We start from the raw sequence: 12127 nt of genomic DNA, 5'->3' as shown, positions 1-12127 counted from the left end.
CACTCTACTGTCCCTTGTGTGAAAGCAAAAAGCTTTATGTTAAAATGTTATGCAATTCAGGGGCCAGCTCAGTGGCTGAGTGGTTAAGTTCGCATGTTCCGCTTCGGCAGCCCAGGGTTTCGCAGGTTTGGATCCTGGGCGCAGACATGGCACTGCTCATTAGGCCATACTGAGGCGACATCCCACATACCACAGCTAGAAGGACCCACAACTGAAATATACAACTATGTACTAGGGGGAGTGGGGGGAAAATATTATGCAATTCAGATATTTTCTTAATTGTGAAAGAACTCACCCAAATGTTTTGAATCATAGGAATTTTGCCCTAAATTTGATGGGCTTTCCAATTTGGGGGTTCTTGAGTAAGTTTTTCCTCCCTCACAGTGAGGAAGAGGTAGGGGAGTAGGGGAGAGAAGGAGTAGATAAAAGTGTTTACTGAAAATCCTAATTTTTGTGTTTTTCAGGAATTAATCGCTCAGGGCACTGGTCCCTAACTACAAACCAAGTGGCATTAGATTTTGGAAGACAAGGGGTTAACCCAGTTTGTTACTGGTTATTTTCCTCCAGCATGACAACTGCAACGCAAGGGAAATAGCTTCTCATAAGTGTTAAGGGCCTTATTACCATTCAAAGGCCCTTTTAATACTCTTTATGCTGGCAAAGGTACATTATGAATGAAATACAGGGGAGGAATAATTCAAACTCCTAGGATGGTGGCATTTTGTAAACCTTGAAACTGCAGTACAAATCTCTCTCAAACCTCTGGAAATCCGTCTTTATAGCATAGAGTAGGTGGGAAGGGGCTTGCAAATCCTTTTCGATCTGACAGCTCAAAAATCTAACTTGTTTTCTGATTTCTCAGCCATGACAGCTTGCTCGTGGTGTATTTTTCACTTCAGAAGCGAAGGATTCTTGCTAGAATACGGAGGTCCAAGAAGCCGGGCTTTAATGCTGAATTCTGGGCAGAGCAGACAAAGCAAATAGAAGAATGAATTACGTGTCAGCCGTCTTCTGGTGTTTTTGTATGAAAAGCATTTCATGGTAAGCATTATGGTTTAGGAGTCCCCGTGTCTTTAGACACAATATCCTCTTTGCTAATTCTCAGCATGTATCTTGCTTGCCATCTGTACAAATCCATTTGCTCCATGCAGTCAACTCTCTTCTTAACCTTTTCTATTCAAGGAAGTCTATCTCCATACAATTTAAGGTGACAAATAACCTGTCTGCCCTCAAATCTTACTCTTACCATCTTTCTGATGAGCCTGAAATTTCCACTAAAATGTTCCACTTACTCTATTAGTATTTCCACTTATTACATCTGCCCCTCCATCTATCCATCCATTCATCAATCCATCAAAAAAAATATTTATTGTCTGCTCTGTTCTGGGCACTCTGCTGGGTTCTGGGAATTTACTGGTGATTAAAGCAGACATGGTTTCTGCCTTTGAGTGTATAGCCTATTGGGAGAAAGAGACAATAAACAAGTAAAGGAATGGAGTAATTCACTTCAAATTGCACTAAGTGCTATGAGGGATATGAATGTAGCAGGGAACGATAGAGGATACCAGGAAGGGAACTAGTTAGTGTGCTCAGGTGTCAGTTCAGTTGAGACTTTAGACATTCCTGTAGAGAGAACTCCATTTAAAATATAAATACATTATGTAGAAGGGGTAATGCACTAGACTCAGTAGAATGGTCACATTAGCAGAGGATAGGACTCTGAGGGTGTGGGTCTCGGAACAGACAAGTTTCATTTGGTGGCGTGTGGATCAGGGAGAGAAGTAGACTAACTGAACCCCTTTTATGTGCTAGGCTCTGTACCAGGTACAGTTGTTTAAAAGGTTATTCTCTTTTCATTCTAATCACAACACCAAGAGGTGGGTATCAAATCCATTCTAAGGATGGGAAAACAGGTTGAGAAGCTAAGCAAATTGATCAAGGTCACAAGGTTAGTTGTTGGCAGAGCCTAGGAGTAAGAAGGCTGGGTGTTGTGGGGGGATTGGGTACAATCTCAGGTTTACCAAAAGTGAAACGGAAGCAAAAAGAGGAGGAAGGGATAGGTGTTATTGATCAAAAATAAATTTAAGAACCTGGTCCTGTCTTTAAATTGCTTTCAATTCACCTGGAGAAAGAGGACAAATTCTTGAGAAAGGACAGGAGAATATATATAATAAGCAACATTGATAGTCTAGCCCCAGCTGTGCATTATTCCTGAGGAAGATAAACACGGGGCATAAATGGGAGGAGTCAAGATACATTGAAAAGGCTACTGGGAGGAGGATGTCAAAGCCCTCTAAAATGGAGATTTCCTTTAAATACAGTACTTGCCTCCCTTTGCTTGGATGAAGTGGTTTTAAATCTCAAGCAAGTTAGGTACAAAGCAACGATTACTCAACTGTCTGGAAGGTCAACAGACGCATTAAGATCATTGAGTTATGAATCACTGAAGATTATATAGATCCAGGCAGAATCCCAGCTGTGGATACTATTTCAGGTCAAAATGCATAATACCAATTGTCCCCAGTTCCAATTCTCGTCACTAAAATGTGACAGTGATTAAATGCAAAATGCAAGTATTACAGTATGTAAGTACAAATTTAAAACAATAATGGTCTCTTGTCAGACAATATGGAAAGGCAAAGTTGCATGGAATTTGTTATTATACTTGCAAATGTAGCAATATTTACAATAGGTTGACACAGTGCTGCATAACCTAGTACAAGGCAAGGGAAGTATTATGGAAAGCAGGACTAGAAAATGGTGAGCACAGAAGAACACTGACTTTTAGGAATCACAAAGTAAAGCACAAAAAGGGAGGAATAGTTTCAAGGTCAGTGTTCCCTGGACATTTGTGAATAGCCCTCATGCCCCCCATTTCTTTCACAAATCAAGGCAAAGGACAAATTATCAGATTATTGAAGTCCCTCTGGACTAACATCCCCAACCTCAACTCTAATTTCTTAATTTTCTTAACTTTTTTTTGATCTCTCATTCTTCTATGAACTATAAGCTCCATGGGGCCAGAATCCATGTCTCTGTCTTATTCACCACTGTATCTCTAGCATCTAACAGTGCCTGGCACATAGTGCAGGCTCAATAAATATTTGGTATTTGAACGAACAACTGTTCTCATGGCTGCCTTGAAAGCTCTTGTGGCTTTCATCTCTTACTAAGGAAATATCTCTAGGCACTCTGTATCTTTCCTTGCTTGGTTATTTTCACCAAAACCTCCTTATTTTATGTTTTATTCCTTCAGGAACTTTCAAAAGAGAGATTTTAACCAATAAGATTAATAGTTTCAGAAACTACATTAATCCAGGTCCAACTAGAAAAAAGAAAACTACTTTAAGTGGTTAAAACAGAAGGAATTGTATGCAGGGAACTGGTTACACAAACGATGGGGTACATATAAGGGGTGTCTTGTCTCCCAGATTAAGAGTATGTTGAAAGAAGCTCTCTTTACACATAACTCTGCTATGAGCCCACAGGATCTAAGGGTTAGAAAGAATATTATTCCTTCAACTCAAACTCATCAGATGGCCGTTTTGTCACAGATACCTACTGCCCACGCCGACATCTCTTTTCCTCTTTCTCCTTAGGTACAGACTGCTAATTTTCAGGTGGATACTGTTCAAGCCAGAATAAAAGGTGTTCTTTTCCTGCCTTCTTTGCAGCTAGCCAAGGCCGTGAGACTACCTTTTAGGCAGTGATATGTAAGCCAAGGTTTCATGTGGGACTTCCAGGAAAGATTCTAAAAGGGAGTGGGCACATTTAGGAGTGGCCCCTTTTTGTTTTTCTGCCTTTTTTCCTTCTCCTGGCCTACACTGAGGACATGATGGTTGTAACTCCAAAGGACCATGAGGAATCTTTGAGGGTAGAAGACAAATGATAGGATGATACAACGAAATGATAGGAAGGCAGGTCTGGGATGACATCATGGAATTACCCTGCACCTTTGGACTGCCTACTTCTAAACTTCTTTTGCATGAAAAAGAAATACACCTCTATATTTATTTGGGTCATTGTTTTATTTTATGATTTGTTTGCTTTCTTTCTCTTACATACAACTGACTATAATCCAAACTTATCCAGCTATATTGTTTTTATTGCATCTGGGACAAATGGCCTTTTAACTTTGGCTTGGGTACTTTCCATGGTGGGGAACTTACTAACTCTTGAGGTGGCCTGTCTATCTTTGGACAGCTATTATTAATAGGAACTTTTCTTTATTGAGTGCAAATTTATATTTATTGAGAGTCCACCAATAGGTCCTGGAATGGCTCTGGGGTCACAATTTTCTGTCCTTTTTCTCATGTGTCACATGTTTGAAGAAGTGCTCATGTTCCTTTGAGTCGGCTCATCTCCAAGTTAAATATTTCCAATTCTTCCAGCTACTTCTCACAAGACATGGTTTCTTCATTTCAACAGCCTTAGCCCAGCTTCCTGCATAAGTTCGCTCAATAAACGCTTGCGGAAAAGAGCTCCAGGCTATAAGATTCAGCTGTGTTGCTTGCAGTCCTATTTATTTAATAGATTCAGGTGAATTAAAGAAAAGGCACTTTTTACTTGCTTTATGCCAAATTGACAGCCTGCAGTTTACATAATGGACCTCCCTATTTTGGGTGGGCTAAAATCTAGGTTAAAACAAACAAGCTCATTTAATCCTATCCTATATTATAATCAGTGTATGCAGCAAGAGGCTTAAAGTTTTAATTCATTATTAACCACACTGTACACAAACCAGCTTCTCCTTTTACATAGTAAGAAGCAACATTCCAGGAGTCATTAGATGTTGCTTAATCTGCTTAAACAAAGCTCCCTTCCTAAATGTTTTCTGTGGAGGTAGCCAATTTGGACTGCCAGGCTCTCATCTCTGGGACTGTCTACTTAGCACTTGTCAATCACTTCTATTGGAAACATAGTCTAGTAGCCTACTGAGAAACCAGTTTCTAGACGCATTAAAATAGGTTTGTAGTCTTCCAAAATGTGTGTCTAAGAGTTATGCTTCTCCCCCTATCACTCCACTGGAACAACACTGGCAAAAGCCACTGACTCCTATGTGTCACATTCAATAAACTAATATCGTTCCTCATCTCAGCTGACACTTCTGTGGTATTTGACACTGCTGACTAAACCACTTTCAAAATTCTCTCCTCTCTTGGTTACTTACACCCTACCCCTACTAGTTCTTCTTCTCTATGGCCATTCCTCAGTGTCTCCTGTTGGGTCCTCTTCCTCCGATCATCTCTTAATTGTTGCCATTCTTCAGAGCCCTGACAATAACCGTCTGCACTCCTCGCTTTAAACCTTGCCCTTGAGCAATCCCATCCACTTCTGCAGCATCAGCATAGGCTGATGACTTTTATGTGTTTATCTCCAGGTCTGACCTCTCTATTTTGAGCTCCAAACCAATAGTTTCAACTGACACAGGGGCAGCATTACCTTGATGACTCATAGGCACCATAAAGTATATCCTCAAAACTGACTACCTTGCCCTCCAACTCAGATACTCAAGACAAAACTGAGAATCGGGCACTTTGTTAAGTTATTCCTCCCAACAACCATGTCATGTAAGTATTATTATCCCCATTTAGATATGTGAATATTGAGTCTCAGAGTCATTAAGTAGTGTGCCTACAAATCCCTCAGCGGAATCTAATGCAGTTCACTCAGTATGACTCTGGAGCTGGAACTCTTAATAACTATGCTAAATCCCCCTAACTAGGGGATTCTGTCATAGGATATTATGTGTTCATCTTGAAAACCAGACAGCAATACCCCAAGGGAAGGGAACACTCAAGAGGAAAGGCTTATTGATGTGATTAGGTTAGGAGGGTAGGAGAGGTCCCTGAGCAAACTGGGAGAAGCACAAGCTCAAGGAGTGCAGGGAGCAAGAGGCAGTTGAAGGAAAAAGTGAGTAGAGCCAGAGCAGCAGGATGGGCAGGGCCTTGGGCCAAAGTTGTCTTCCTTAGGGTCTTGTGGTGAGACAATTGACCTCACTGAGTCTCTGTCCTGCCTGTAGGTAAGTGGCATCCATGTGGGAAAGGGAAAACCTTTGGGTAATCCCAAACTTTGATTCCCATATAACTTGTACTGAAATCAAAAGTGCCTATTGACTGATACACATGACTGATAAGCATGATGAATAGCTGCAGGATATAATAAACGGCAATTAGTTTGGAACAGAACCAAAGGCGCAATTTCCATAGCAAGCTCAGCCATGAAAATTACAAATTGAGAGAGTAAAATAATTATTCTTAAAATGTATATTTTCAATTCAGTTTGGTTCAGCATCTTTCTATTGCTGTTATTTTGATTCTCTCCTCCTGCCCCCAAATTTCTTCAATCATTTTTTTCTCCAGGCTTTAAACTAAGCATTCCTTTAAGGAATGGAACTCATATTCAGTACATGAAAGGCACTGGGACAGCAAATTTCTTTAATCTCACATTCTATCGGTAGGTGTCTTTTGCTTCGCAAATAGATGTATTCCAACTGTGTTGACTGTAAGACAAGTCCTATTTTACTATTGTCTCACATTAGAACACTGGTGATGTATTCCCATATGCACCCCACCTCCTTGCCAAATGAAATGTGTTACAAATACTCAGAGATGTAGCTGTCAAGAAGACATTTCTTAGATGGCATTGATGCCATAACTATTTTTGAGGCGAGGTGTTTTCTTTGGGGTCTCTCTTCTGCCATAGGGCCACTCTTCCTTTTACCCTTCTTCAGGAAAAGGATTCATCCTAAGCTGGTTGACTTCCTGAGCACACATCTTCATTCTTTCTATGGGTCTAAACAGTATCTAGAAAGTATAGATGTGATGTTATATCTCACCACCAAGTACTATGTTTTAACACAAGTACTCCAGCATGAAAATTCCTTATGTTACATTCTTAGATACTTTAAAAAGCAAATTAAATGACCTTCTTGATCAATTATCTAAATTAGAACTCGGGTAAAGTGAATTTATTTAAAACGAGGGATCATTTTACTTAAAGGTCAGGTTTCTATCACCTCCTTCTTAACAGCACTGTCAAAATGCTTTCATGTGGCTTATGGTTTCATTTATAAACTAGTTAGAAAAAAGCCAAATACTTAACTGTAAAAAGCTACTGATTTATTTTTGAGGCACCCAAGGCCATGCAGGTCTGTATAAATTGACAAAAGACAGGACTGAGAATTTCTTTCATGTGTTTCAGTTTCTAATTGTCGTATTCGTTATCCTTAGACAAGCTACATAACCTCTGGGTTGTTATATTTAAAATAATAATTTATCATTATCCTATTTCCTTATGGTATAATGTGAATTTATGTATTAATGATCAGAAAATGGTTTGCGATTCATGGATGAATCTGGCTTTTTTTTTTAAGGTGTCTTACAGGTACTTAATGATAGAACTAGTTTATGAATTCTGAATTTCCATATCCTTTCTCTGAATTATTTTGTCCCCTTCTCATGTTTTTATAAGAATTTAAGGCCTGCCAGATTGGGTCATATCAGTTTTTCCTATAGCTTAAGATTTCACCTTCAACTCTGGCAGCAAGAGAAATTTTGTGGGAAGATGGATACGTTTGCTTTTCATGACATCAAGCTTAAAAGTTTAGGAACAATCCTTGATCATCTTAATTACTCCACAATTCATTAAGGATCTGTCATATATAAATTTACTTTAACATTGTTATTAAGTATTTTACAGTTGGACTACTATGTATTTCTACATGCTGATAAACAACTGATTTGACTAATCTTTACCCATTGAATTGCCTGATTCATTGACAGAATAAGTTGGACGTTTTGGTGTTTTATAGATGCAGCCAAAGGCACACAGCAAAGCAAATTGAATAGGGAAAATTCTTGTGACAGTCAGGCCTTAGGGCACTGTCAAGCTCCCCTGGTATTCAACAAGAGCCCTTTTCAGGGAAACCAAAGGGCATGACAAGGCCAATTGTCAGATCAGGACAGCATCAAATATCAGTAACCAGTAGGGACTGGTGGCAGACCTGGGTCAGGAGCTAAGTACAACGTGGTATCAGACATATATGTGTGTGTAAGTGACTTCTCTGACCTCCTTCACATGTGAACTGGACTGTCGTTTGATTTGAAGATAAAGGTTAAGATGGGACTCCTGGGTCCTGGGCCATGTGCTTCCAGATGATTCAGTTACTCACAAAATCACTCATTTAAATTGGGGGAAAAGGGAAGGAAGGGCTAGTTTTAGAAGTGTAGAATCCCAAACTAGCCAGGAAATGGACCTGCTCTAATCAGTACTGACCAGACTTCACCTGGAGTATTAGATTCCTTTTGGAAACCATCCTTTTAAGGGACGTAATCAGACTAGAGTTCTTTCAGAAAAGGATTACTAGTGCAATGAAGGGACTCCAAGCCATGACATAGGAGCTCAGGATGTTTAATTAGGGGTGAAAGAAATGTCTATGGAGGGCTGCTTTGTCCATGAAGGGTTAAATTTGTTCTGTGTGGCTACTTATGACAAATCTATGAGTAGATTTCAGCTTGATGTAAGGAGAATTTTCCACCAATTGGAGCTGTCCTAACGAGAAACAGCAGTCTTTTTTTGAGGAATATTAGCCCTGAGCTAACATCTGCTGCCAATCCTCCTCTTTTTGCTGAGGAAGACTGGCCCTGAGCTAACATCCATGCCCATCTTCCTCTACTTTATATGTGGGACGCCTACCACAGCATGGCTTGCCAAGCAGTGCCATGTCTGCACCGGGGATCTAAACTGGAGAACCCTGGGCCTCCGAAGTGGAATGTGTGCACTTAACTGCTTCGCCACCAGGCCAGCCCCAAGAAAGGGCAGTCTTGATAGTGTTTCTTATTCTTATATGTCTTCAGGTGCACAGATATAGAGTGAATAATGGGCAGGAAGAAGGAGAGGGGATTCCTGAAGTGCATGAATGCTTGGACTAAGTCAGTTGTTGGTAGAATACTGGATCTGTATGACTAATTAGTGAAGATTCAAAAAAAAAATCGAAGTATTGATATAGGTTTCTAGCTTTTAATTTTTTTACCAAGTGAGGCCTGATAAGGTTTTTGGGATAACACTTTTTTGGCAATGGATAACAATTTTTTTCTCTGTGTAAGTCTTAAACCCATTGGAAATTGGAGCCAGTCTCCCTGGGTCCAAACATAGACTATGCCACTTACTAACTGAGTGACCTTAGGAAAATTCCTTAAACTTTCTGTGCCTGTTTCCTCATCTATACAACGGGATAGCAATTCCTACCTCAAGTGTAAAGCATGTGAACCGTGCCTTGTTCATAATAAGTGTTCTATAAGTGTTAGCTATCAGCTCTTTCTTGAGATATAGGTACAGGAGTTAGCTGGAGGATAAAATATCACCGTCAGCACTGATAAAGCAGAAATGGAGATTGTGGTTTTAGATCTGTAGCCAAGTGGGTGTGCTAATACTTCACAGTGCTTGGCTTACCCACCCAGTCATTGTCCCAGCTGGACAACTATCGATCTTCTCTGTAGGAGTTAGTCCCTTTCCTGTTTGGCACAGGATGTGAACATCTGTGGACAAGGTGGCTCCAGAAAGTGAGAAACTCAGAAGGGGCCAAGTTAAAGATGCTCAGTTCCTTCCTTCAAACTTATTAAATCAAATAATTCACTCCTCCTCCCACGGAGAGGAATAAATGATGGTAAGGGCGGCAGGAATGTTATTCTAGTGGAGCTCTCTTCCCATGGAGATCTGAGACAAGAAATGAAGGTTGACCCTCTAATGAGGACACTAAGGAAAAAAACCCTACCATTTTGAAAATCATCATTTCATACCCCCAAAATAGAATGAAGCAAAGTCCTTTAATAAATTTAGCTTTCTGCCACAATGCCCTTATTTTTCAAAGGCCTGCAAAATTTCATTAGGTTTTGGCACTAGTCTCTGGACTAGCCTTTGGGAGCCACTGAACTAGATGACTTTTAAGATCCTTCTAACCATGAGATGTTATAATTCTATGATAGAATTTCATTTGTACCTGGGCTGCAAGAAGAGAACCAAGGGACTGAACCTGGGTCAACGGACAGGCAGATCCTGAAAATGAGTTTGTGAAAGGGTTGGCAGTCAGGCCCAGCACAGGGTATTTTTTCTCCTGGGAATTCTTAATCATATTTCCCTACTGTCAATATAAAGAAGAATTTATCTAAAAAGGCCAGAGGGTTGTTGTGAGGAGAACTTGATGCTGAACCTCTGTGCCCAGTCTTGGGCTTTGGGATTTCCATTGCCTGCCTGTGCATCATGATGGTTGGAAGAAAAGACAGGTATGTCAGCTTCAGCACCTCTCTCAGTAATAACATTTCAAATGTGTTTATTTCTTTGTCTTAATATTTTATTGCCAGCTTGTTGTTTTCCTCATCCCACAAGTGGTCCCACTCCCCGCCTTATGAACTGATGATGCTACGTTCCAGCAAATTGAAATAGAAAAGCACGTATCCAGGGTGATTTATCGTTAATGTGAAATTCTATCCCAACCTGAAAGTCGAGGAGCAGAAATCCCAAGCTATTTCAAAATTCCTATTACAAGACAGACAATCAGATGCCCCCAAACCGCAACATCTTGTACTCTATTAATCGTACACTGACAGAGCCCTTTGGTTGCATTTGTATTTCCAAATAAATACAAACATATGTCACCGTTTTTTATTGATTTTGGACTTTCCTAGGAAGGAAATGCTGTTAAATTATAATAAATGGTGTCAACTAAAACAAATAGCGCAAAACCCATTAAGAAGGCATTTGTTGCAGAACTTGGGTTGATTTGTTGGCGTCATTTGAAATCATGTCAAAATAATGTCTTTGGAAACCAAATAAAAATTTGTTTGCAAATTTGTCTGCAGCTAGCATTCCTAGAGCATAAAAATCCTTAAGAATCAATATGGTTTTATTCAGTATGCAAATGTACTGAAAAGCATTATGGCAAAAATTCTATTGCTGAATTATATGATAGTGTTAGTGAATTAATAAATAATAATAGATGATAAATAATATAGTGACTGAATTAGATAATCATTTATGAAGAAGTAGAGGGAGAAAAAGATTAAGGGGGATAGTCTTGGGAGAAGATCAATTTTCAGATAAGCTAAACTAACATTTTATATTCAGAAAATTAATGGAGTTTAGTCCTGTAACTCACAAAGTCCAGTTAAACTAAATTTCACTGTAGCCTTTAAAAAAGGAAAGGAGATGCAAAATGCCTAGTTCTGAAGTGATAAGCATTTGAGTTCTAATATTAGTCAGCCTGCATCTATAATTTGCATAACTGTGTTTGCCTTCCAGGTAATTGGGAATTTAATTGCTATCAGAATAAAATTGAGTCTTATTTCCAAATGATGTCAATGCAATGTATCCCAATGTGCAGTTTTGAGAGTCACTGTAATTAGGGAAATGAGAGGGCTGCAGTTGGAGTTGGGCTTCAATATAAAATCAAAAAGTTTATCTTCAGTATACCCCAGGTCGTCTTCTGCAGGTCCTCTTTCTCCTTTCACTGCCTTCTAGGGCGCAGTTCTCAAAAAACGCCTCACCTGTGGTGGTTAAGCTAAGTCTGCCCTTCTTGGCCCTCTCTGTTTCCTCCTCCCATGGAAACAGATCCATTCTACTTTCCACCCCACTTCTAATCTCATTCCTGGTATGTTTAAAGGAGCTAATTTGACAAACTGGTTAACGTCTTTATCCCTTACCTCTCCCAGGTAGTTTATTTTTATTTCTGCAAAGTCAAAAAGCAAAAACAAAAACGAGCTGAATCTCAAACACCAACTACTATCACCATAGTTTCACAAAATAAGAGAACTTTAATGCCCCCTCCCCCACAATGAAAGTAGGAAGGATATGATCACAGAATAAAGGACAGTCCTTCTAATTAACGTGTTAGCTTTATGGCAAACTCTCATTACACCTATCTTATTTTTTAAATTTTGTAAAAAAATCAGTGAGACTTCATCACAGCCCAGCACTATTTTGTAAACTGGTGTTTGAAAACTGTGATTTTAAACTGATAGCATTGCTGTGATGTTCAGAAGGGAGGGCACTGGTTCTTGTTACTGATTTTCTGTGGTGAAGTGAATTATGGTTATGGAACAAAGCAGGAAGAGGCTATGGGGCTCATCTT

General features: G+C 39.6%; 1 long non-coding RNA gene across 1 annotated transcript in view; it reads left to right on the top strand.

The window, feature by feature from the left end:
- LOC111771528 (uncharacterized) overlaps positions 1-3340 on the top strand; it is a 181822-nt gene extending 178482 nt beyond the window's left edge. Inside the window, exon 5 of the long non-coding RNA XR_002805394.2 lies at positions 863-3340. This is a non-coding gene — a long non-coding RNA (uncharacterized lncRNA). The remainder of the gene's footprint in view (positions 1-862) is intronic.
- Positions 3341-12127: the final 8787 nt, after the last annotated feature.

Source organism: Equus caballus, chromosome X (assembly GCF_041296265.1).
Source record: "Equus caballus isolate H_3958 breed thoroughbred chromosome X, TB-T2T, whole genome shotgun sequence".
Classification (NCBI taxonomy): Eukaryota; Metazoa; Chordata; class Mammalia; order Perissodactyla; family Equidae; genus Equus; species Equus caballus.
This window is presented reverse-complemented; position numbering and strand designations above follow the sequence as displayed.